Genomic DNA, 25,324 nt, shown 5'->3' with positions numbered 1-25,324 from the left:
TGTTGAGAAGAGTAATAATTGTATAGGATAGAGTTTTGCAATATTCATGCTACATGACTGTACATCACACTCCAGTCAAATGCTATATTTCTGAAAATATGAAGCTTTTCCACTTTGAAATGAACATAACAATGACCTCCAGCCATTGTGATAACTTTTGACATGTTTATCTCAAATGATTTTTTGATATTATATTTTAGATGTTCTAAAATTGAATATCCTTTCCACTTTCTTGATTTCAATGTGTATGACTGGAGAGGAAGAATCAGGGAATCCATTTTTAATTGTAATGGTACTGATATTTTCCAAATAATTTGGTATGTTGAATATTTTCAGTGGAGTGAACACCAATAGTAATTTCATTAATTACTTGCCAAGCACAAATAACACAGGCTTCGAATACAAATATCAAAAATACAGAATTACCTGCAAAATTTAAATTCCAAATGTGGAATAATATGTAGTAGGTTTATAAAACAAAGTCAAATTTTAGGTCAACTTTTTATCTTTCTAATTTTACATAATTGGCCTGGTTACAAGAACTGAGTGAAACTCGTCAAATTTGTTTTTGACTTTAAAATGTGAAGACTGATAGACACAAATGCAGAACAGAAATTTGACAAGAAAAATTGAATGAGCTAATTAATTGTACAGTAATTTGAAAAATTAAATTTGATATTGATGTAATGTATTACTAGTAGAAACTGATTGAAAAAGTGAACATTATGATTGGATTAGAGAAGGTGTGAGTAATTTTATCTTTGGTCATAGTGTAAAAGAAGTGGTATCGGATTAGTTTTGCACTGCACGCATTTCCCAATTTTCCTTCGTCCCATTGCAAACTAGGAGTAAATTATCCCTGTGGATGTTTCAATGACACTAAAAGCTGAATTTTACCAAAAATCAGCTATGTTTCAATTTCAGGGAGTTTAATGGAATATTTCTGTCCACAATCGTCTGCGAGTTATCTTAAGCAATTTTCAGTTGCTCATTTCATTATGAATACACCATACCTCAATAGTGCTATACCTGTACTTTTGTGTGCTCACCAGCAGTTGAAGTACTGGTCACTGCAGGGACTTCCAGGATATTGCACTAATCCCACTTGCACCATGAGTTCACCTATCCACACCAAAAAATAAATAACCACAAAAATCAACATCCATAGACAAAAATAGTGTATCCATGATTTTTAACATCTATTTAGCGGAGCTCCACACTTGCAAATTGCATCAATTTTGGGGGTTCTCAGGAACGGAACTCTCACTGATATGGAGGAACGACTGTACAAATACAAGAGTCAAGTTATACCAGTCACCTATCCTTGGTGCCATCTCATGTTAGAACCCTATCTAACCCTATGCTAATTTTTCTCTAACACCAGTGCTGCATATCATCTCATCATTGTTCAGTGTAGGAGCAACACATAGAGTCATAGAGATGTACAGCATGGAAACAGACCCTTCGGTCCAACGCATCCATGCCGACCAGATATCCCAACCCAATCTAGTCCCACTTGCCAGCGCCCGGCCCATATCCCTCCAAACCCTTCCTATTCATATACCCACCCAAATGCCTCTTAAAATGTTGTAATTGTATCAGCCTCCACCACTTCCTCTGGCAGCTCATTCCATACACGTACCAACCTCTATGTGAAAAGGTCACCCCGTACATGTTGAAAAGCTTTCAAATAGTTGAAAACATTAACTTCCATTGAACAAGAGAAAAAAAATGAAAAAGTAAACAAAATGAATAAGCTTTCTCTTTCTGAGATCAAACAGCTGTTGCTTGCCTTTTGATCAACAATAAGTCAATTGATGATCTCTTCATCCAACTCACATCTATTGAACTGCCCACCTTGATGTATCTGATACTGCACATCTTTATCGTGCTGAAGATGATGTTCCTCCTCCTCAACATCCTCATTTTCTTTTTGGAAAACTACTGTTGCTCTTTCATCTGTTCAGTGATCATCACATCCCCTCTTTGTCTGTTCCAGTTGTGCAGAGTACAGCATGCAAAGATTATGGGACACACTGTGTCTGGAGTGTACTGCCAGGCTCCCTCACATTGATCTAAGCATTGGTACCTCAACTTCAAGAGATTTATCATGCATTCCATGATGGCCTTGATGATAGAATGGGGTGCATTGTAGCAACACTCAGCCTCAGTCAGAGGGATGTGTAATGGAGTCATCAGCCATGATTGCAGAGGTTGGTCCTTGTCTTCCACTAACCAAGCTAGCAAGGTCTCTGATCCTTGAAACAAAGTAGAAATATGACCATTATGAAGGATATAGGCATCATTGTAGCTCTCATGCGAACTGGTGCAGGACTTCTAAAATGTGGTACTACAGCGGGTTTTGAGAAGATTTGTAGCTCAGGTTGAGGTTCTGGATGCAAGTATGCTTGCTGAGCTGGGCGGTTCATTTTCAGACGTTTCATCACCATACTAGGTAACATCTTCAGTGAGCATCTGGACGAAGTATTGCTGATGATTCCTGCTTTCTATTTATATGCTTGGGTTTCTTTGTGTTGGTGATGTCATTTCCTGTGGTGATGTCATTTCCTATGGTGATGACATTTCCTGTTCTTTTTCTCAGGAGGTGGTAAATCGGGTCCAAGTCAATGTGTTTGTTGATAGAGTTCCGGTTGGAATACCATGCTTCTAGGAATTCTCGTGTGTGTCTGAGGATGGATGTGTTGTCCCAGTCAAAGTGATGTTCTTCCTCATCTGTATGTAAGGATGCTAGTTAGAGAGGGTCATGTTGTTTTGTGGCTAGTTGATGTGGTACTACAACTTGTACATTGATGGAAGGGAACCCTTTTCTGTTGAAGTCTGCCATGTGATGATATGGAGCTCTCAATGCAACTTGTATGTATATTGAGTGCTTGGGCTTGTTGGAAAATCCTACTGACCAAACTACTGCACTAATATTAACCTGGGGAAATGAGGAGAAGCAATGTGATCTGGCATAAATTGCATTGGTTGTAGCCTTGATATACTTGTCATAGAGTCATAGAGATGTACAGCATGGAAGCAGACCCTGGGGTTCAATCTGTCCATGCTGACCAGATATCCAAACCCAATCCAGTCCCACCTGCCAGCACCCGGTCCATATCCCTCCAAACCCTTCCGATTCATATACCCATTCATATACCCATTCAATTGTACCAGCCTCCACCACTTCCTCTGGTAGCTCATTCCATACACGTACCACCCTCTGTGTGAAAATGTTACCCCACAGGTCTCTTTTATATCTTTCCCCTCTCACCCTAAACCTATGCCCTCCCCGACCCAGGGAAAAGACTTTGCCTATTTACTCTATCCATGCCCCTCATAATTTTGTAAACCTCTATAAGGTCACCCCTCAGCCTCCGATGCTCCAGGGAAAACAGCCTCAGCCTGTTCAGCCTCTCCCCATAGCTCAAACCCTCCAACCCTGGCAACATCCTTGTAAATCTTTTCTGAACCCTTTCAAGTTTCACAACATCTTTCCAATAGGAAGGAGACCAGAATTGCACACAATATTCCAACAGTGGCCTAATCAATGTCCTATACAGCCGCAACATGACCTCCCAACTCCTGTACTCAATATTCTGACCAATAAAGGAAAGCATACCAAATGTCTTCTTCACTATCCTGTCGACCTGTGACTCCACTTTCAAGGAGCTATAAACCTGCACTCCAAGGTCTCTTTGTTCAGCAACACTCCCTAGGACCTTACCATTAAGTGTATCAGTCCTGCTAAGATTTGCTTTCCCAAAATGCAGCACCTCGCATTTATCTGAATTAAACTCCATCTGCCACGTCTTAGCCCATTGGCCCATCTGGTCAAGATCCTGTTGTAATCTGAGGTAAACCTCTTCGCTGTCTACTATGCCTCCAATTTTGGTGTTATCTGCAAGCTTACTAACTGTACCTCTTATGCTCGCATCCAAATCATTTGTGTAAATGATAAAAGGTAGAGGACCCAGCACCGATCCTTGTGGCACTCCACTGGTCACAGGCTTCCAGTCTGAAAAACAACCCTCCACCACCACCCTCTGTCTTCTACCTTTGAGCCAGTGCTGTATCCAAATGGCTAGTTCTTCCTGTATTCCGTGAGATCTAACCTTGTGAATTGAAAATTATAAGATCATGCACAGGTCACGACTGGATCCTTGGAAACAGCCAGTTACAAACTTAGCTTAGCTGTCACCTTGATGGCCAGCAGGATAGGATAGCTACCCACTGCTCTAGCAGAAGACACAGTTCTGTAATGGTGTCTCAGGACGTCCTCAGTCTGCAGTGGCATTGCATCTCATCTGGAGAAAATAGCTTTGAAAATAATATACTCTCAACTTCCTGGACCTCGTCCGCAGCCTGAGGGGACCTTCAGCTATGACTTCTTTGTGCGGAAGCTGTTCACCAGTTGCTGGAGGTTGCTACTGGTTGTGGGCTTTGTGACGCAAATTTCCTCCTCAATTTCTTTGCACATTTGCTGCACCACATCCATTGTGACAATAACCCCAGTTGTAGCTGGATCCATTAGTCATGGTTTTAAAGATCCAGTATTGGGAACATCAGAAACTGAACAGATTTTTAGTGAGGTGAACAATCAGCATTCGTCTCGCACATAAATGACAGTTCACTATGTGTCCTTGACACAGTGGGCCATGGAGAATTCCAACAAGAAGGACAAGTATATGGACTGTTGATTAGATTAGATTACTTACAGTGTGGAAACAGGCCCTTCAGCCCAACAAGTCCACACCGCCCCTCCGAAGAGCATTCTAACACTACAGGCAATTTAGAATGGCCAATTCACCTAACCTGCACATATTTGGACTGTGAGAGGAAACCGGAGCACCCGGAGGAAACCCATGCAGACACGGGGAGAATGTGTAAACTCCACACAGACAGTTGCCTGAGGCGGAAATTGAACCCAGGTCTCTAGCGCTGTGAGGCAGCAGTGCTAACCACTACGCCACCGTGTTGCTCTGTAGTGGACCTTATTCTGATGCTTACAGCATAAGCCATGACACACAAATACAACAGGGAAATGAAACAACTTTGCCACCTCCCCATCTTCACTCGCACAACTCACCACCTATGTTAGTGAGTCCTTACAGTTCCAGCTGAGTGGAAAACAAACTCCATTTCCATGTGCAGCCTATAAGATCTTGTATTGTCTTTGTGAATTGTGGCCTGCAGGTGACCTGTTAGTGTTGCTTATGATTACTGCTGCTTCACAGGGATGACTGTTGGTCAACTTCTGATGAGCATTAATGGATAAGATTGTTTGTGGCCAGGATTTCGATTTTACAACTTTGGATTCTATTCTTATTAAGTGCCTGTTCAATGCAATTACCCTCAAAAAGTCTCACATCACTCACAGTGAAGTCTGCATGCTTAGACAGTAAAAAAGCACTTGGTCCACCCATTACCATGTCTGGTTGCAGCTGCTTTTCACTTACATTGTACATTTGCGATTTGGATAAGGATGGAAGGAAACACAGGTTGTGATTTGTTGTGTAAATTGCAGCCTCAGCCTGGTAATCTTCCTTGTACTCCCTATCAATCCCATCAATTTTGAGCTTCCAAGTGTTTCCAACCACTGCTTTCATTTAAATTTGAATGTTCCAACATTAGTCTCTGAGTCCTAGCCCTACTGCTTAGCCATGCCATCCATCATGATCCACTGACTACCCTCCCCCAGTTAACGTCAAGATGATGAAGACAGATGATGACCCCACCTCTGTGCAGTGATCCTCATCTCCCAACTTCATATGTTGAGGTTCCCCTATTACAATTATTGTCCCCTCTGAAACCTGTCCAATGCCTCCAAACCCCAGAATGAACTTCCCTTCCACAGCAGTGTCTCTAATAACCTGCCATGACTTTCAGTGAGCAGACCACCAGAACTAACTATGGCCCAACTGCTGACCAATTCAGAAGGACTTGAGGGGCATGGATAAAGTGAGTGACAAAGGTCTTTTCTCTAGGGTAGGTGAGATTGAAACTCTCAGGCATATATTTTAAAGTGAGTAGAGAAACAGAACTGAGGGACAACTTTTTCACACAGAGGGTGGTTCATATGTGGAGTTAACTGCCAGGGGAAGTGCTAGATGCAGGTACAGTTACAACATTAAAGGACATTTGGACAGGGACATGAATAGGAAAGCTTTAGAGGAATGAGGGCCAAATGCAGGCAAATTGGACTAGATTAGTCTGGGAAATTAGATTGGCATGGACAAGTTGGACCAAAGGGTTTGTTTCCATGCTGTATGACTCTAGGATTCTATGAATATCTGGACTGATGAGTGACCATATTCCTGCCCAATCTCTGTGCAGCTTCCTGACTAATGTACCGTCAATCCCCTGACTGGTTGCACTGGACCTGCAGGACTGACTGTGGCCCACTCCCTGGACTGCAATGAAATGGAATCCCTTACTCTGACCCCCCAAGTGGCTGACTGACCTTGTCCAAGATCCTTGGAGATTGGACATTGCACTTGACTGACTGTGGTGATACCCTCTGAACTAACAACAGTTCTTTCGCCTTGATTGAGGGATATTCCCCTTAGACTTTCAGATGTGGCCAATTATCTATAGTACATGCAATGTGTTTGCCGGGTAAGCTGCTTGCATGTGCTAGAAATGTGACACTGAAATAGCATGATCCTATAAAGCAACTTGTCTAATCTCTTGACTAACAACTACTAACAACCATGGCCAGTTGCCTTGCTTTGTATCTGAACTGAGTGGTAAGGTAAGGCAGAAGTACTGTGAGTCTGTAAGTTCTGAATGAAGTAGAAAAAATAAAAAGACAAGGCAAGGCATCCAAGTAGACACAAAGTGAACAAGCACTAAGAAAGCAAGAGAAGTACCCTGAGGTGCATGTCTGTCCTTGCGCACAAAGCAGCCTGGCAACAGAATTATAATGAAAGGCATTGGTGTTCTCCAAAGTGCAGCAGTGAAATGGATAAGTGACTCGAATTTGTGCCTTGATGATGTGGCAAAACTGGTGCAATTCCAATGCAAGGTGGGGGCAGGTGGTCACTTCTCATACATGCCCTGAGATGTTGGTAATTATTGAATGTCTGGAAGAGCAGCTGGTGAGCTGGAACCACAAGGTACCCACTCTGACTTTCATATCTAGGAATGTAATCATCTAATTTCTCTCTGCCATTTTGGAGAATGGGATACTGCATATAAATGGGGCAAGTATAGATAATAATTAAATGCCTATAAATAGGTATTTTGCTGTTCATTACAGAGACATTCATTTTGTTATTCAAACCTTAGGTGAAAAATTGGACTGCTGTTGACATCGAAAATCTAATTTTACTGATCTCACCATAGTTTTCTAAGTGACTCACTAATGCTTGCTCCATTCAGAGACTGGGAAGATTTCACTAAGAAGCAAAAGACACCACATTCATGACTAGATAATTAACAATAAAAAGCTATATTATTGGATTTATAACCAGAACAACTGAGTATTGTCTTTGGAAGAGACCATGGGTTCAAAAATTAAGCACACAATTTGTTGCCCAAAAAAATACTGCACTGAGAGTTTTTAATTGTACTGTTGATGAATGCAAACATTAATGGATCTTGAAAAATGCAGTTCATATGGCCTACTCTAGACTTAGTGACTTTCTTGTTACTTTGTTGGCGGTAATGGTGCCCTTTTGAAAGTGTAACAATGTGTTAATAATCCTGCTTTTAGATGTAAATTTATTAAGTTTTAAATTTGTAATTTTTGGCTGCACGCAAGACCTTCCAAATCTGACTTCAGGGAAATGCTAATCTAATGCCAAAGTGTACTGACCAGTGCAAATTTTAATTATTTTGTTCAGTCTTGCATTGCATAGGAAATGGTACATAAAAAACAAAATGACTGATCCTCAATGTAATGAAATGCAAAGAGAAGTGATAGATTGGCCTGTTGTAGTGTGATTCAGATCATTCAGGGAATTTGAGTTTCAGCGCAACATGCATTTATACATCTATGTTTTGTCTGGTGCTATAGATACTGAGAGTAGAAGCTACAATATTTTTCGATCACTTGCTAAATCCCAGGAATCTCTCCCACTGTTACTATCTGCCATTGGGAGAAATTGCAGAATGATGATCAACCTGTTTGGCTGAGTTATGAATGAATCTTCCTCAGGGCTCAAACCTGTACTTCTGGCTAAGAGGGAAGGGCACTGTCCAATCCGCCAGAAGAATTCCACCAGAATGATTCAGGTACATACTTCTTTGAAGCTTGCATTACACATTGATAAGTTAGTTAAGATGGTGTTTAGCACACTTGCCATCATTGCTTAGATGTTTGAATATATTTGGGACTATGTTGAAGTTGAACAGGACGTAGGTGGGACTGCTGGCGAATTGTGTCCAGTTCTGGTCTCCCTGTTATCAGAAGGATATTATTAAGCTGAAGAGGGTTCAGAAAAGATTTACCAGGATGCTGCTAGGAATCGAAGGATTGAGTTATAAGGAGAGACTGGATTGGCTGGGACCTTTTTCACTGGAGCATCAGACGTTGAGAGGTGACGTTATAGAGTTTTATAAAATCATGAGAGGTATAGATAAGGTGAATGGCAAGTGTCCTTTCGCTAGGGTGGGGGATTTCACGATTGGGGGCATATTTCTAAGGTGAAAGGAAAAAGATTTTAAAAGGACATGCGGGGCAATTTTTTTTAACATAAAGGGTAGTTCATGTCTGGAATGAACTTCCAGAGAAAGGGGTGGATGTGGGTACAGTTACAATGTTTAAAAATACATAAGAAATATTTGGAGGGATATGGGCCAAGTGTGGGCAGATGGGACTAGCTTACTTTGGGAACATGGTTGGTACGGACTAGTTGGACTGAAGGATCTGTTTCTGTGCAGTATGACTCTATGACTCAAATTCCTTATCTCATTCTTCTTCAGTTCGAAGGCAAGTCAAATACTCAACACCATAACTTCCAAAAAAGATATAGCAAGGAGGCAGGTCCCAAATCCACCACCACTAAACCTCATGCAGTTATCATCAACCAGATCCACACTTGCTATGCAGTCAACTGACTTCACCACTCCCCCGCCCACCCCTCCCCCCCCACCACAAAGGAGATCAAGCTGCAATAGGAAAATATAATTGTATCTGCATGTTGTCGTCTGGAGATTAGATAGATATTTCAATTTCTTTCTATCACATGGCTGACCAGAAATCGCTCTCATTCTTATTGGCACATTAGAAAGATTTACAAGTTGATTCTTCACTTGTTCAGCCTCCTTGTAAATGTATCTTCCTTGACCATCCTTTCCTTAAGCCCAAAGCTTCTGTCTTCGAAACAAGGACCCTATCACTGCACCACCTCCAATAGATAACGCACATTAGGCAAATTCGATTATTCTCAAAAGTAAGCTGAGACCAAAGTCCATAATTGGAATTTAGTGGAAAGTAAATTTAGAACCCATGTCAAGTGAAAAACTTAATATTTAAAAAGTAGAGAGGTATTTTGGAATAACCAAAGACTGAGGCCAAAATTTCAAATTACACAGATAACCTGCATTGATGCTGAAACCACCTCACCTGAATACAAAGGTGCAGTCATAATGAGTACAGTAATTCGTTTACAGTAAGCCAAATGTTAATTTTTAATCTTTTTAAATTATATGTTCGACCAAAATTAGGACCTTTTTCACCCCCCGATCAAACAGATGCAGAATGACGCCGGGACAGATGCATGGTCGATTCCCCGATAAATTCCAGTTAATACTTAAGAAGTAATAAAGCGCAGCGTCTGAGGCAATTCGGCGACAAATTTCTTCCACGGGAGGTGAGTGGATCTCAAATTACCATCCAGCCGTTACTTCAATTTTGAAAACTAAAATGTATATTAGGTGTAAATTACCTGCATATTCTAGGTGTAAAGACACACACCTATATAATCGGTACCGTCCTGCTGTCAGAAACGAGGTAGTACTATGTTGCAGATGGCACATTCTGATACATTGTTATTTTGGGAGATTGTGACAATACTTTTAATGGGGTTGCATATCGCATTGAAAAAAAAATGCAGTTTGCCTGTCAATGAGCTACTTGCACTGAGGGGTTGTTTCCGTAATATCGCAGGGGTACTCATCAGAATGACAAATAGGGATTTGGTGGGGTTGGGGGAATCAAATATTCCAGCGTTTTGCAGAGACAGGGGAATTGCGAGGAATGAGATTTTCAGGGGAGGCAAGCCGTAAATCTAATCAAACAATCTGTTTATAATTTTAAAAAAAGTCAAAATAGGTGGGAAAAAAATGAATGAACTTAAATTTTATTGGGAATGACCTTCCAGGGGATAAGGTTGACATCAATGAATATATAGGCTTATCATGCTGAGACAGAATGATTTTTTTTTAATTGTGGAAATAAAAAGGTTAAGAATAAGGGTGTTGCATCCATTCTAGCAAAGCAGCGCTCTCATTCATACATACAGTGCATCTGCTGTTCTTCACTGAGCCACATGCTCTTGCATTATTCATACTGCGCTGATCTAAAGAGGCTATTTTTAGGTTGGAGCTGGGCCGCCGTGCGGTTGGCTGGCTCGCTCCGGGGAGGGGGGGGAGGGGAGGGAAAGGGGTAAGTCACGTGGTGGGATGTTGTTGTGCGGCGGCGGTGGAAGATGGCGGAGTGTGGAGTTTGACAGCGCGCGCGAGAGAGAGCGAGCGCGAGCCAGGGGCAGCGGGGGAATTAAAAACGGCCAAACCGTCACCACACCATCGGCGCAACGGACACCGGACCGTCCGATCGGCCGGCTGGCCAGTAAGGTACCAACGGGAGAAGGGGCGGGAGCCAGAAGAAAGACCAACACCATTTCCTTCTTTTCCGTTTCCTTTTCTTCATCTATATATATATATATAACTGTGAATGTTTTAAAAAGCCCAACGCACAATTTGGAGGAGATGCGTCCATAATATGGCGCTGAAAGGGTTGGAATTTCACATTAGGGAAGATGCTTCCCTGTCGAGGCCACTAAAACAATGACACAATAAATTGAAGGAAATTATTTAGGCTTTGTTTGGAGTGTCTGCTGTTGCAGGGCGAGAATTTAAACCTTTTACAAGGCGTCTTTTTCACATTGAATATGCTGTTGGCAAGTGTCACGTTGGGATGGGGAGGTGGGTGTTAAATTTGATATTTGAGGCAGATGCATTGGAAAATGGAAAAGTTTCCTTGTACAGTGATTTTTGTTGCATGGACGGTGTTTTCCTCCATCCCCCTTCACTCTTACAGCAGGATGTTTTTTTGACAATTACTACGTGCAGTTTAGGTTGATCTTGTCACAGCGACAATTTATCGTGCCCAGTATCTGCTGTAAACATGAAGCAGGCGACTGTGCAACAAGTATATTATGGATTGAAATGTTCCAATCAGCCCTGGGTTATTATGTGTTAGAATGAAAACAAAACTGCACAATGCTTTGCACACTCCAATAATAATTTACTCCATGGCGTTAAATTTCACTGCAGTAAAAGTACAATATGCAGTATGCACTAATATTCCTCCTGTGCAGCAGGTTAAAGATGCATTTGATGCCAATGAGTACTGCAATACAATAACCTATTGAATGACTTAACTTGAGGTGTAGTATTAGTTTGAATTATACTACTGTAAATATTCCTATTGTAAATGTATGTACTGACATCAAAATAATGCTACCTGGAAGAGGAAATTCTGGCAGTTAGAATTGATTGTATTGATTGCTAAGTGATTTAAGGTGGAGTAAAGTTTTCTTTGTACCGGAAATGAAATGACTTTTTAATGTGTCATCAGTTTCAGTATGGACAAGACACAACACGTGTCGGACAGACACTGCATTTTTGTACCTAAATATATATCTCTTCTTCAGTTTAAAGCCAGGGAATTGCACAGGTGTGCTTTTGTAATGCATAATACGCAGTATTATCTACAGTAATATGTAGATAAAAGTGAAACACTGTGGATACTGGAAATATGAAATAAGAAAATGCTGGAAATACTCATCAGGCACTATCTGTCGGGGTTGAAATACAGTCAGTGTTTCAGGTTGATGAAAGAGATGTTGGTTTACTGATGAAAGAATGGTTGCAGTTATGCAGACTCAACGACTGAACTTATGCAGTCAATATATATTAAATACTTTTGGCGATTGTGTCTGCCATTATCCTACAAACTATGGTTACAGTAATTCCTGTAATTATCAAATGGTTGAAAGTGTTTTTAAAAATTGACCAGAATGCAACACATTATCTGTACTGTATATTTATGAAAAAATACATTAGCAATTCATACAACATGCATGCAAAACTTCAGAAAATGGCAAACAGTTCTTAAGTAAACCTCAGGAATGTTAGTGATATCGGTATAATGTGTGGCATAGTTTCTGAAAAGGGCACCTAAGACTTGGGGAAACCATCCAAGGGGTTTACAGCAATTATAGAATATCATTGTTATTTAAAATAAGTTCAAAGGCAAAATCTGAAACTGCCCCAACTCATTAATGAGCACCATTTGCATTTCATTGTTAACCACGATAAACTATGGCATTGATACAGAAAGGCTTTTTATTTTTGAGGGTGCGACACTTAAACTGACAATTTGTACTGTGACTAATACTTTCAGAAGAATTTTGAGACATATCAGCCTCATTAGTGTGTATCTGTTTGTGAGATTTCTACTGAGGTGTGTGAATGAGCTGTCAATGTGTTTAAATATGCTTAGCAGCAACAACATATTGTATGAGTCACATACACAGTAAAGTACCTGTGAGTTAATGTGTTTTTGTGCCACAGCAGCAGTTCATTGTGTTTATATTTTATGCAAGGGACAATGTATCTAATTCAGTTAAGTTTAAGCATAGATACCAGGGTACTGTACTTTGTTCTTACATTGGTGAACATTTCATGAAAATATGTTTGAATTCTGATGTGAATTTGAGACATTAATTTCAAAATTTTGTTGTTGAGTAACTTGTGGTATTTTAAGAATGAATTGTTTGTTCATGATTTGCTACTGGTATATGCATTGTTGAAATGAGCCACAGCTTTCTTTAAAATATTAATTCCAATCATAACAAAAGAAATTTGTATATTACTTTTATATAGGTGACCTGCACCTAAAGACATTGTGATTGGTATTTTGCAGAATACCATAATTGCTATCTTTATACTAAGGTGTTTTTTTTGTGTGTAAAAATTGTGTATGTTGTTTTTCAGGGTTTCATCTTGAATTTCACAAAATTGTCTTTGAGTCAGAATTTTACAGCACACATCGAGGTCCTTCGACTCATCATGTCTGTGCCAGTCATCAAAAAGCCATTTATTCTAATCCTATTTTCTAGCACTTGGCATGTAGGTTTGCCTACTAAAGCACTTTATCTGACTAGTTCTTAAATATCATGAGGGTTTCTGCCTCTGCTATGTTTTTAGGAGTGAGTTCCAGATGTCCACAACCCTCTGGATAAATTGATTTTCCTCTCAAATTCCCTCTGGACCTGTTGCCTGTTACCTTAAAACTGTGACCCTTGTTTATTGACAACTCCGAGTAAAGGGGACAATTCTACTACTGTGTGTCTATGCCCCTCAAGTCTTTGTTCCATACACCTTAGTCAGATTTCCCCTGCCCCCTCAATCTTGTTTTCTCTGTTGAAAACAACCCCAGTCTGTCTCTTGAATTGGTCCAGCCCAGGCAAAATCTTGGTGATTCTTTTCTGCACCTCTCGTGCTATCACATGCTTCTGTTGGTGTGGTGACCATAATTGTATACAATACTCTTGCTGTTACCTGACTAATTGTATGGACAGTGCCATCATAATCTCCTTGCTCTTGTGTTCAGTGCCTTAACTAAGAAAACATATATATCATTTTAACAACTATACCTGTGCCTTCAAGGACCTATGGATATGCACACCAAAGTCCCTCTGATCCTCTGCTTCTAGGGACCTACAATTTAACATGTACTCCTTTGCCTCTCAAAATGTATCACAGGATTAAGTTCAGTTTGCCACTGTTTAGCTCATCCCACCAGTTGGACTATATCATCCAAAATTTGTCACCTGCAAACTTATAGATATACCTTCTGCATTCATGTCAAGATTAGTAAAGTGGACAACGAGCAGAAAGAGACCCAGCACAGGACCCTATAGTATGCCAATGGACACAGTCTTCCAGTCACAAAACCACCCATCTACCATCACACTCTGCTTCCTGCCCAGGCCAAATTTAGACCCAGTTTACCAAATTTTCTTAGATCCCATGAGTTTCTTAACCATTCTGCCACACAAGACCATGTTAACAACCTTAGGAAAGTCCATATATACCATATCAACTCCACTACCGTCATCTACGCAGCTGTCAACTCCTCTCAAATTCGTTATTCATGATCTCCCCTTTTCAAAGCCAATTGACTATCCTCTGTTAATCCTTTCCTCTCCAAGTTTAATTGGAGATTAATTCTGTCTGTCAGAATTTTTTACAATAGTTTCCCTACCATAGATGTTTGATTCATTATCCTGTAGCTTCTTCGTTTATCCCTACCCACCTCCTGAATATCAGTACCACATTAGCTGTCCTCCAAGCCTCTGGCATCCCTTCTGTGCAATTAATGTCAGAGCCCCCTGAAATTTTCTCCCTTGCCTCCCATAGTGTAGGATACATCTCCTTGGTGTGAGGATTTATCTGTTTTTAAGCATGCTAAAATAATTCCGCTCTCAATGCTAATTTCAGGTACATCTCTGTCCCCCTTCTGTATCATCTATCTCTAAAGTGAATGCAGATGCAAAGTATTCATGTAAAGCCTTAGCTGTGTTTTCTGGCTTCACACACAGACTGCCACTTTGGTCTGTAATAGGCACTAATTGTTCCCTGGTTATTCTCTTGTTCCAATATTGTTGGAAAACACCTTTGGATTTTCCTTAGTGTTACTTGCCAGTGTTTTTGCATATCTCCTGTTCATTCTACTAATTTCTTTTTCAAGCAACCCCCTACACTTTCTATATGCCTCGAGTGCAACCACTGTTTTGAGGCTTTGAAATCCACTATAAGCTTCCTTATTTTTCCCTTATTCAATCATTTACATTTATTGATATCTGGCATTCTCTGGACTGCTTGGACTCACCTTTATGGGAGCATATTGGTTGTGGAGGTTAATTTTTCTGTAAGTAGCTGTTCCTAGTCCACTTTGGCCAGATCGTGTCTTACTTTATTACCTTATTAAAATTGATCTCCCCTCAGTTCAGAAACTTTTCTTTCCGGTCCATTTTTGTCTTTGTATATAAATACTTTAAGTCTTGCTGAATTACAGTCTCTATTACCAAAATGCTCATTCACTGTCACATTCACCAATTGCCCAGCTGCATTTCCTAAAATTAGGTCTAATGCTGTCCCCTCTTTTGCAGGAGGTTCTGTGTTGGCTTAAAAAGCTCTCTTGGACACATTTGAAGAATTCTGCCCCCTCAGCGTTTCTCATTTTGTCCATCTCAGTTAAGATTGGGAAAGTTGAAATCCTTATTATTATTATCCTATTATTTTTATGCTTCTGAGATTTGCCTAGATATCTACCTTTCTGTCTTTCCCTGAATGTTTTGAGTCTATAAGGACATCCCATGCAATCTCATTTGAGGAGCCTTCTATGATGTCATCTCTCCCTACTGCAATAATTGACTCCTTTAATCAATATTGTGACACCACTCCTTGCTTTAAGATTCTGAAATACATCAACTTTACCTTGCTTTAAGATTCTGGAATACTGAGCTGCAGTCTGTTCCTCCCTTAATCATGTCTCCACAATTGTGCTGATGGGAGGGACCACATTTGCAGTATTGAACCTGAGATGCTGCAGCTTTAATACCTGAGATTTATGGCACATAAATTTGATTCTGTGGGAAATGGAGCTACTTTAATTATATTGCCAATGTGAGAGAAAGGGTGTACTGCAGACCTTAGCTCAACATAAGCACAGTTTATGCTAGGAAGAGACTAGAAAAGTTGCATTAAGGCTTGGGATAGTAATGGGTAATTTCAATCAGCTGAATGCTATGTGAAACATGCAGCTGAAATGATTGTGTCATAGTTGATAAGCGTAATGCTTCAGCACAGTACATCAGTGAAACCAACAGAAGCAGTGTTCATAATAAGCTGATGTTTGTAAATGACCCATACAACGTACAGCAAATGGCAAAGCATTCTAGCAAATAGTTGCATCGTTATGGGGTCAGAACCCAACTGAATGATAAGATTCACTGTGATCTGGGAGTCAGAAATATCAAAATTGTGGATACGTAAGTTTAGGGGGGCTAAGTGTTAGAAAAAAAGAGTTAAACAACATTTCTGTTGAGAATGAATGGATCTCTTTTAAAAGCATAATGCAGTATAAATAAATATTTACAACCTAAAAGTTTTCACTGAACAAATGTGACCCTAAATAGATTATGGAACTAATCAAAAATTAAATAATGAGGAAGCATGGTCTGCACAACTTCTGTACGGGAAACTAGAAGAGTTAATTTCTAGGATGTAAATAGTTGCTTGACAGTACAGAACTCAGCTTTTTCTGAAATAGGGCACATTCTACCAAGGGGTTTTGTTTTGCATTCATCACAATAATTCATAAGCAGCACTAAGTAAAGGGGAACAATATTTATACTATGTGAGAGGTGAGTGCTGATTAGTTGGCAAATAGACTTTGGTAGAGATTTTGCCATGGAGTTCTGTTAATAATGACTGACAGTTAATTGCCAAGATTAGAGTGGTGCGGGAAAAGCACAGTAGGTCAGGTAACATCCGAGGAGCAGGAGGTGCTCCTGCCAGAAAAGTCAATTTTTCCTGCTCATCGGATGCTGCCTGACCTGCTGTGCTTTTCCAGCACCACTCTAATCTTGACTCTGATCTCCAGCATCTGCAGTCCTAACTTTCGCCTAGTTAATTGCCAAGCTTAGTTTAATTTTTAAACTAGATATGTTGACTCTGATCAAGGCGTTAAGAAACGAACCAAAGATTGGCTGTCACCTATTTGCTGAGACCCAATTTGGGATTGTTTGTTAGGCTGACCATGTGAGACACTTGTACATCCTGGAAATTATATGTATGATCACGCAGGGCCCTATTAATTGCAAACAGAATGTGTAAACACACTGCCTTTTCTCAAACTCTACAAAAAAAGTGAGAGCTATTCTGTGATTCTTTTCTCAGGGCAGTGCCTTAATGAATCAGTCAGTCTGGCTTGTTTAAAATTTAAACACAGTTTGGCAGTTAACTGCCAGTCATTTTTAGCTGAGCATTACCCATGGCAATACCTGTATCAGTCAGAGCCCATTTGCCAGCTAATAAACATGTTCCTATTATGTAGTATAACTATTGTTTTCCCTTTTACTTTGACATTTCTTGCAAATTAGCATGACAAGTAACAAGATGAAAAGCTTCTCTGAATGTATTTAGTCAAGTAAACAAATAAGACCCAGAAAAGAAACATTGCTGTGGAAGCAAAGTATAACAGTTACTAAATAAATAATTCAGTATACTTATAGGCAAGATTAGCTTGTGGAAACAGGCCCTTCAGCCCAACTAGTCCATACCGACCCTCCGAAGAGTAAACTACCCAGACCCTAACTAATGCACCTAACTCTACGTGCAATTTAGCATGACCAATTCACCTAACCTGCACATCTTTGGACTGTGGAAGGAAACCGGAGCACCTGGAGGAAACCCACGCAGACACTGGGACAATGTGCAAATTGCACGCAGACAGTCACCCGAGACTGGAATTGAACCCGGGTCCCTGACGCTGTGAGGCAGCAGTGCTAACCACTGGGCCACCGTGCCCCCCCCCCCAATTATAATAGCTACAAAATTAAATAAAGAATGAGCATGAGATTGTCTAAGTATTCATAATAATATATTGTGTTCATTTAGAAAGAAAGACATGAGCAAAATGATTCTATACCGAGATAATGTTGACCAGATTAAACGTTTAATGTCACATAGATTAAAGTCCCAAGCTGCAATTGTTGAGGGAAAATAATCCTTAAAACGAATGATGTTTAAGTAAGTCGTACTAAGAGAAACTGGAAAGATTTTATAGTCATCGGTGATCATTGGGGGAATTGCTGTGTATTGACAAAATATCAGTAAATTAAAATCAGCTTGTGTAATATGAAATTCAAAATGGCCAACTGCATGTGGTGAAATTCGTGACTTTTCTCTGGAAACCACACGCACATTGATGTGAAACTCATGATTGAGTGCTGTCTGAATTAGCAACTTCAACCAACTTTTAAAAGGTCTGATATTTCACTTTTATCTCTACAGTGCTATTCATGAACTCACTCATCTTTAAATAGTCAACTCTTCATCTAATCTAATTGGGTGTCATCTTTGGTCATTAACCTATAGAAAAAAGTACTGAAATCTTTAGAAAAAATGGATACATAAAAATGACCTAATCACTAACCTTTCCAGTCCTAGATGCTAAATGAATCTCTCTGCTTTATGCTAATATGCTTTTGCACTTTATGGTTCTGGTATGGAATATTGTAGTTGTATCTGGGCTAGCTCACTGCATAGGGAACAGGTGGGAGCTCCACTTAAAATGGAAGATGCACGTTATGGTTATTTCCCTAACTTGGTTGGTAGCCCTGTGCAAAGCTCCTCCATAACTATCAGCAGTCGGTACAGCAATAAAGTTGGTGAATAGACTTTGTAATTAAATGAAAAGATCTAGAAGTGATAAGAGGAAACTTTTTTATATTTGTGATCTTGAATGTATAGCCTGAAGGAATGTGGGAGCAGATTCAACATTCAGAGGAAAATTGGATAAATGTTTGAAAGGGAATTGGGGTTAATTTAATAACTATAATGAAGAGCTGACATAGACTAATGGCCATCTCTTGTTCTGTCAGGTTGGAGTTCTGATGGCATAGATTCTACATCACAAAAACAGGCCAAACTCTCTTCCTCTCTCCACAGTTGCTGCCTAAGCTGCTGAGTGTTTCCAACTAATTCTGCTATTGTTACAGTAACAGGCTATTCACTCCATCTGGTCCATGCTATTGGAGTCACCTCCACCTGATATCAAGTAAGCTTATTATCATATTATTCACTTCAAAAAGTCAATAGAAATGAAAGCAGCATGGCACAAGTTATGATTAACCTGTGCTAATAGAGACCCAAAAAGACAATTTATGGTGAGATACTGTCTGTATTGTAGCAGTATTTCTTTATCCACAGGATTCCTTGTCATTGTTGTAGCAGAATCAAAACTTATCTCTGGAAAATGCTGCACAATGCCTACAGTGTTTAAATACAGACTGAGAAATATAATACAATTTTTGTCTGGATTCTAGCATTGTGACTTGTTTGTAGAAACAGAATATTCAAGTCTGATTGAGCTGTTTTCTCATGAGTTGAAAAACCAGTTTTGTATCTGCTGGGTTCAGTGTTACTTGAGGAGTCATTGTTCTTATTTCCTTGAAATTTGCTTGCTTAATTTCTGCATTTATCATCTTTAAGACTGAGGAAGTTTTTTTAAGATGACTAAGTCTTTGTTTAAGATTCAAGTTTCACAACATTATAACAGCTCCTTCCTTGATTCTAAATTTGTGTCGTGGCATGCCTACTTGAGAATAGGCTGAGGCTGTTTTCCCCTGGAGCATCAGAGGTTGAGGGGTGATCTTATAGAGGTTTATTAAATCATATGGGGCATGGATAGGGTAAATATACAAGGTCTTTTCCTGGGTTGGAGGAGTCCAGAACTAGAGGGAATAGGTTTAAGGTGAGAGGGGAAAGATTTAAAAGGGATCTAAGGGGCAACTATTTCATGCGGAGGGGCAGCTATTCCTTAGTGTATATTTAAACGCAGTAGACTTTGTGCAGTATTTTCTCGAAGTTTTGATTCTGTCTACAACAGATTTTGTCATTCTACAACAATGACAAAAAATCCTGTGATAAAGAAGTACTGTTACAATACAGACAGTATCTCACCATAAATTGTCTTGTGGGTCTCTATTAGCATAGGTTAATCATGTGTATGGATTGAGCTGCGAGAGGAAGTGGTGGAGGCTGGTACAGTTGCAGCATTTAAAAGGCATCTGGATGGGTATATTTTGCAAAAATGCCATCCCGTATTCCCAATTCCTTCGCCTCCGCCGTATCTGCTCCCAGGAGGACCAGTTCCACCACAGAACACACCAGATGGCCTTCTTCTTGAGAGACCGCAATTTCCCTTCCCACGTGGTTAAAGATGTCCTCCAATGCATCTCATCCACCTCCTGCATCTGCCCTCAGACCCCACCCCTCCAACCGTAACAAGGACAGAACGCCCCTTGTGCTCACCTTCCACCCTGCCAACCTTCGCATAAACCAAATCATCCGCTGACATTTCCGCCACGTCCAAAAAGACCCCACCACCAGGGATATATTTCCCTCCCCACCCCTTTCCGCCTTCTGCAAAGACCGTTCGCCTTCTAGCAAAGCACTTTAGGGAACATCTCCGGGACACCTGCACCAATCAACCACACCGCCCTGTGGCCCAACATTTCAACTCCTCCTCCCACTCTACCGAGGACATGGAGGTCCTGGGCCTCCTTCACCGCCGCTCCCTCACCACCAGACGCCTGGAGGAAGAACGCCTCATCTTCCGCCTCGGAATACTTCAATCCCAAGGCATCAATGTGGACTTCAACAGTTTCCTCATTTCCCCTTCCCCCACCTCACCCTCGTTCCAAACTTCCAGGTCAGCACTGTCCCCATGACTTGTCCTACCTGCCTATCTTCTTTTCCACCTATCCACTCCACCTTCCTCCTTGACCTATCACCTTCATCCTCTCCCCCACTCACCTATTGTACTCTATGCTACTTTCTCCCACCCCCACCCTCCTCTACCTATCTCTCCACTCTTCAGGCTCTCTGCCTTTATTCCTGATGAAGGGCTTTTGCCCAAAACATTGATTTTACTGCTCCTTGGGTGCTGCCTGAACTGCTGTGCTCTTCCAGCACCACTAATCCAGAATATGAATAGGAAGGGTTTAGAGGGATATGGGTCAAGGGCTAGCAAACGGAACTAGATTAACTTTGGATATCTGGTCGGCATAGATGGTTTGGGCCAAAGGGTCCATGCTGTACATCTCTATGACTCTATGCACTTTGTCGGAGCTGCGGAAGGTACAAAGTTCATTTTTTTAGTTTAGAATTAATCTTGTATTCTTTTTGAAGAAAGCTGGCCAATGAATTAACTTTTGCATTCAGTTCTGGTGAATCTTCTTAGCATTAAAGAATTGCTTTTACATTAAGTGGTATTAAATAATCGTCCCCACTATTTTGCCACAATTGATCAATTCAGTCATCAAGTGGAATCCTTCCTTTTCAATCCTCCCATCATACCAATTCCATTCTGCATGGAAACAATTCTCTGCAGCCATGGTTGTTGTTGAACTCATCTTGCCTTTTGTTTTTGTTCTTGACTGCATCACAACCAATTCCATTGCAAAAGTGCACTTCTGTTTTATGCACAGCTTATATGTGCCAGACACCCATCACCTGATAAACACCACAACCTAGTGTGTTCTTAAACTGTCCAAACAGCACAGTTCTGACAGACAAAAACTGACTTATGATAGTTTTGTTTAATGTCAGGTTGCTTTATAAAACCTCTCACAAGATAAGGGTGTCATTGGCAACGCCAGTATTATTGTCCATCCTTAATTGCCTTTAAAACGGCGGTGATCAACCATTACCTTGAATCACTGCAATCCATTTGGTATAGGCACGTCCAGAGTGCTGGGAGGGAATGAGTTCTAGGCTTACAAGGGCGAGTTCATGCCGCAGTGTAATTGCAAGCAAGAGACATGAATTTGAATTATTGTTTGCTAAAAGTTTGCAGAAATCTAGACTTTGGAATGTTGAAAAGAAATGATTGAGAACTGGCCATAAACAAGAACACAAAATAGGTAAGATGTGAATATAGAAAATTATGCTAGAACAGAACAAATGCATATTAAAACTAATAAAAGTCAAATTTAGGACAGCTATTGGGAGATTATTATTCACTCAACAAATGGCTAGTTTAGAATAGATCCTGTGAAATATAGTTGAGAAACGAATGCTTAATTAGAGAAAAATAATTGAATACTGCAGTGTTGAAACTTTAGGTTTTTATGGATAGATAAACCAACATGAAATATATGGTCTGTCTGATTTTCTTTTGATATTGCAGTATTTTAGACTTCCCTACCTAAGATTATATAGCATGGCAATGAGCCCACCCACATCCTTTAATTGTCGTTTTTTCTAAACTATAAGACTTGAGCTGCCCTAATGTTTCATAGGTTATTCCTTTTTATACAAGGGGTTAATCTTTTTAATGTGTACATGTTTTGGGTCTTAGAATTGAGTACTTTTCTCCAACAATGGTTTGACCAGTGCCTTGTGAAGTCACAGTATTATTTTAGAACATGTCTACTTTTTTAAATCGCTGTTTTGAAACTTGATTGTTTCAGCATGTGTATTGAAAGTGAAAAAACAAATGTTCCTTCTAGGTTACTTTTTCAGTTTATTTTCATTCTTATATCTCTGGTTCATATTGATCATTTCATATTCCATTTGTCAGTATTAAATTTAATTCACCATACCAACTGCATAAACCAATTTATATCATTTTCAATTTATTTATTGCATCTTGTACTACTCCTGCTCTCCTTATTTTAATACTACATACAAATTTGTCAGCACAGTGGCTCAGTGGTTAGCACTGCTGCCTCATAGCGCCAGGGACCTGGGTTCGATTCCACTCTCTGGCCACTGTCTGTGAGGAGTTTGTACATTCTTTGCACGTCTGCATGGGTTTCCTCCAGGTGCTCCAGTTTCCCACAATCCAAAAATGAGCAGGTCAGGTGAATTGATCATGCTAAATTGCCCATAGTGTTAGGGAATCTAATCTAAGTTCATGAGGAGCTGATTAGAAACAACAGGAGTCCAAACCTGTAGGACTTCTACATGCATGTTGTAATTTTCATAAGAATACATTTTTCTGCTTTTTATTCCACTAACTGCTGACCCAGTTGTATTATCTAAACTTGACTGCTGTGGCTTTTGTTATAATTTGTATATGGGATTACTTTATTTGCAAGATATTTGAATCATCAGATTTGATAGCTGTTGAGTTGATTTGTCATGGTTTGACCTGCAGTAAGTGAATAAAGTTTTCGGACAGGATCTTTGTTTTCTGAGTTCCTACTGGGTGCTAATCTATTGATGTCCATTACATTGTTAGGCTGCCTAAGAATAGCACCATATGAACTCACTAATTTAAATTGTCTCTCAATCGGAAAATGCCTGGAAAACAAAGACGAGGGTTTTAAAATCAAACCCCTCAAGGCCTATTCCCTCCCTATCCCGGTAATCTCCTGTAATACTCCAATTCTGGCCTACTTTTATCTATTTTGTTTTCCCCACCCTTGGCAGTTGTACCTTTAGGAGACTAAGCTCCAAAATCCCCTCCTTAAACCTTTTTGACCATCTAACTTTTTTCTTCTTTTAGGATTTTCCCTAAAATCTACCTCTTTGTCACCAGTCTTATGGGCATCTGTCTTACTGGTGCAGATTTTGTGTAAAAATTTCACCGTGGCAATCAGCATGTAAACCAGAAGTCTGCATGAAGTCGGGCAATCATTTAAGCTGCATTTAAACATGGAAATCAGGAAGTCTGACTTGCTCTGCTTCTCCAAAAGCTTTAGAGTAGAAATACCTTAGATTGAAATTTAACATTAAATTATTCCAAATGTGTGATGTTGTAGTACTTGGGTGATTAGAATCCATTAAGTTCACCAGAAAAGGTTGGAACCTGTCCAGCCCAGCATAATTAAACTTTTAACAGTGTGATGAGTCTTATTACTTTTAATAACAACTTCACTTAATTTTTTATTGAAAATTAACCTCAAGTGTTTAGTCTCATTTCTTCTGATGTTAATTATCATTTGGTAATTTAAAATAAAAGTCATTTTAAAAAATGTGCTTTCTGTCTCATGTCTCTCCATTTTTCCCATCATTCTGTACTGCTCTTTATTTCTGTACATGATTTGATATTGAGTTAACTGTTCAACAAACACTTTCGATAATGGTTCTTCAATTTGATTAAAAAGATATACGGTTGCCATTTCTGTTCAGAGGTCCCAGACTTTCCATATACTGCAATGTACTACATTGAAATGGTTCGTTAATCACAGCAAGTTCCAGTGCAAGAAACAAGTCTGAGAGTGAAGTCTGATAAACAGTTGACAACATTTGTTTATGACCGACTGCAATATTCATAATTTTAAATTCATGTGGCTTTGTTTGTTTCTTATGTAAAGTGAAATTTTTTGTAATGTTGCAGGTGCTATACAAATGCACACATGAGAGAGTGCATAGATTAGAAGTTGAAGGAGATGATGTGTGGGGTATTAGATAGAGGGTTGCTTATTGACTGGGTTTCCGAGAATTTGTTTTTTAATAAAAGTCTTTATATATAGACCTTAAGAGCAGTCAGTATGGTAGGTATTGTGGCAAAAAGAGAAGTATTTGTGTTCTAGAATTTCTGACACTTGTTTGTGTAACAATATTGATTTATCTTCTCTTACTGCAAGAAATCAATATTGAAACTGATTTGAGTAACATGCTTTAAAGTACTGCAATATAATGCACTTGTCAAGTTTTTCTACTAATGAGAAATTCTTAAACCTCATTTTTCTATGAATATAGTTCACATAAAGAGTTATTAATCCAAAATTAGTTTTAGGTCAGAAATTGTGAATTATTTTTCAAAATACATCAGTGTTATATCATGATTATGACAAATGAACAAGTCACCGAATTATTTTAAGGCAGATTTTGAGGTTCTGACTTGTGAAAACATTCAAGTTTCAGCATCGTTGAACATGAGGGTTTCAAATGTTCGTTAACTGACATCTCCGAGGAAAAAGTATAAAAGCTACATTTGTCAACACTAGGCTACGTGAACTTTTTTTTTGTTAAATAACTATAAATATTCTTTAAGGTCATACCCTATACAATTTTAAAACCATTGTGACAGCATGTGTTTTGAACATTTTAATATCCTGCAGGATTTTCAGCTCAATGTAGTAGAAATATTTGATTAGTTATTTGGACTCAAGAATCGCAAAACATTTTTGATCTGGGAGCATATGTTTAGTTATTGAAGGACAGCCAAGGAAATTGCAGGCTGTTATAGGAAACCTGTGTACTTCCATGGAAATAGAATTAATTTCCTGCTTTTATAATTGTGTAAAATCATCAGTGCTTGCAATCAGTGTTAAAATAAATTAAC

The 25,324-nt window shown here is 39.6% G+C and overlaps 1 protein-coding gene across 8 annotated transcripts in view; it reads left to right on the top strand.

Moving 5' to 3' along the window:
- The window catches only part of hdac5 (histone deacetylase 5), a 438,683-nt gene that overhangs the window by 87,441 nt on the left and 325,918 nt on the right, over positions 1-25,324 (top strand). For 7 of the 8 annotated variants that reach the window (XM_043675117.2, XM_043675114.2, XM_043675109.2 and 4 more), the window contains exon 1: positions 10,640-10,800. The exons of the other annotated variant lie outside the window; for it this stretch is intronic. The gene's annotated coding sequence lies outside the window, so the exon portion shown is untranslated. Of the gene's footprint in view, positions 1-10,639; positions 10,801-25,324 lie in introns of those variants that run through there. 8 annotated transcript variants of the gene reach the window in all.

The sequence above is a fragment of the Chiloscyllium plagiosum genome, unplaced genomic scaffold, assembly GCF_037043375.1.
Source record: "Chiloscyllium plagiosum isolate Xiang-an unplaced genomic scaffold, Cpla_swu_hap1 HiC_scaffold_32, whole genome shotgun sequence".
Lineage (NCBI taxonomy): Eukaryota > Metazoa > Chordata > Chondrichthyes > Orectolobiformes > Hemiscylliidae > Chiloscyllium > Chiloscyllium plagiosum.
Note: the sequence above shows the minus strand (reverse complement) of the source record. Positions and strands in the feature narration are given on the sequence as shown.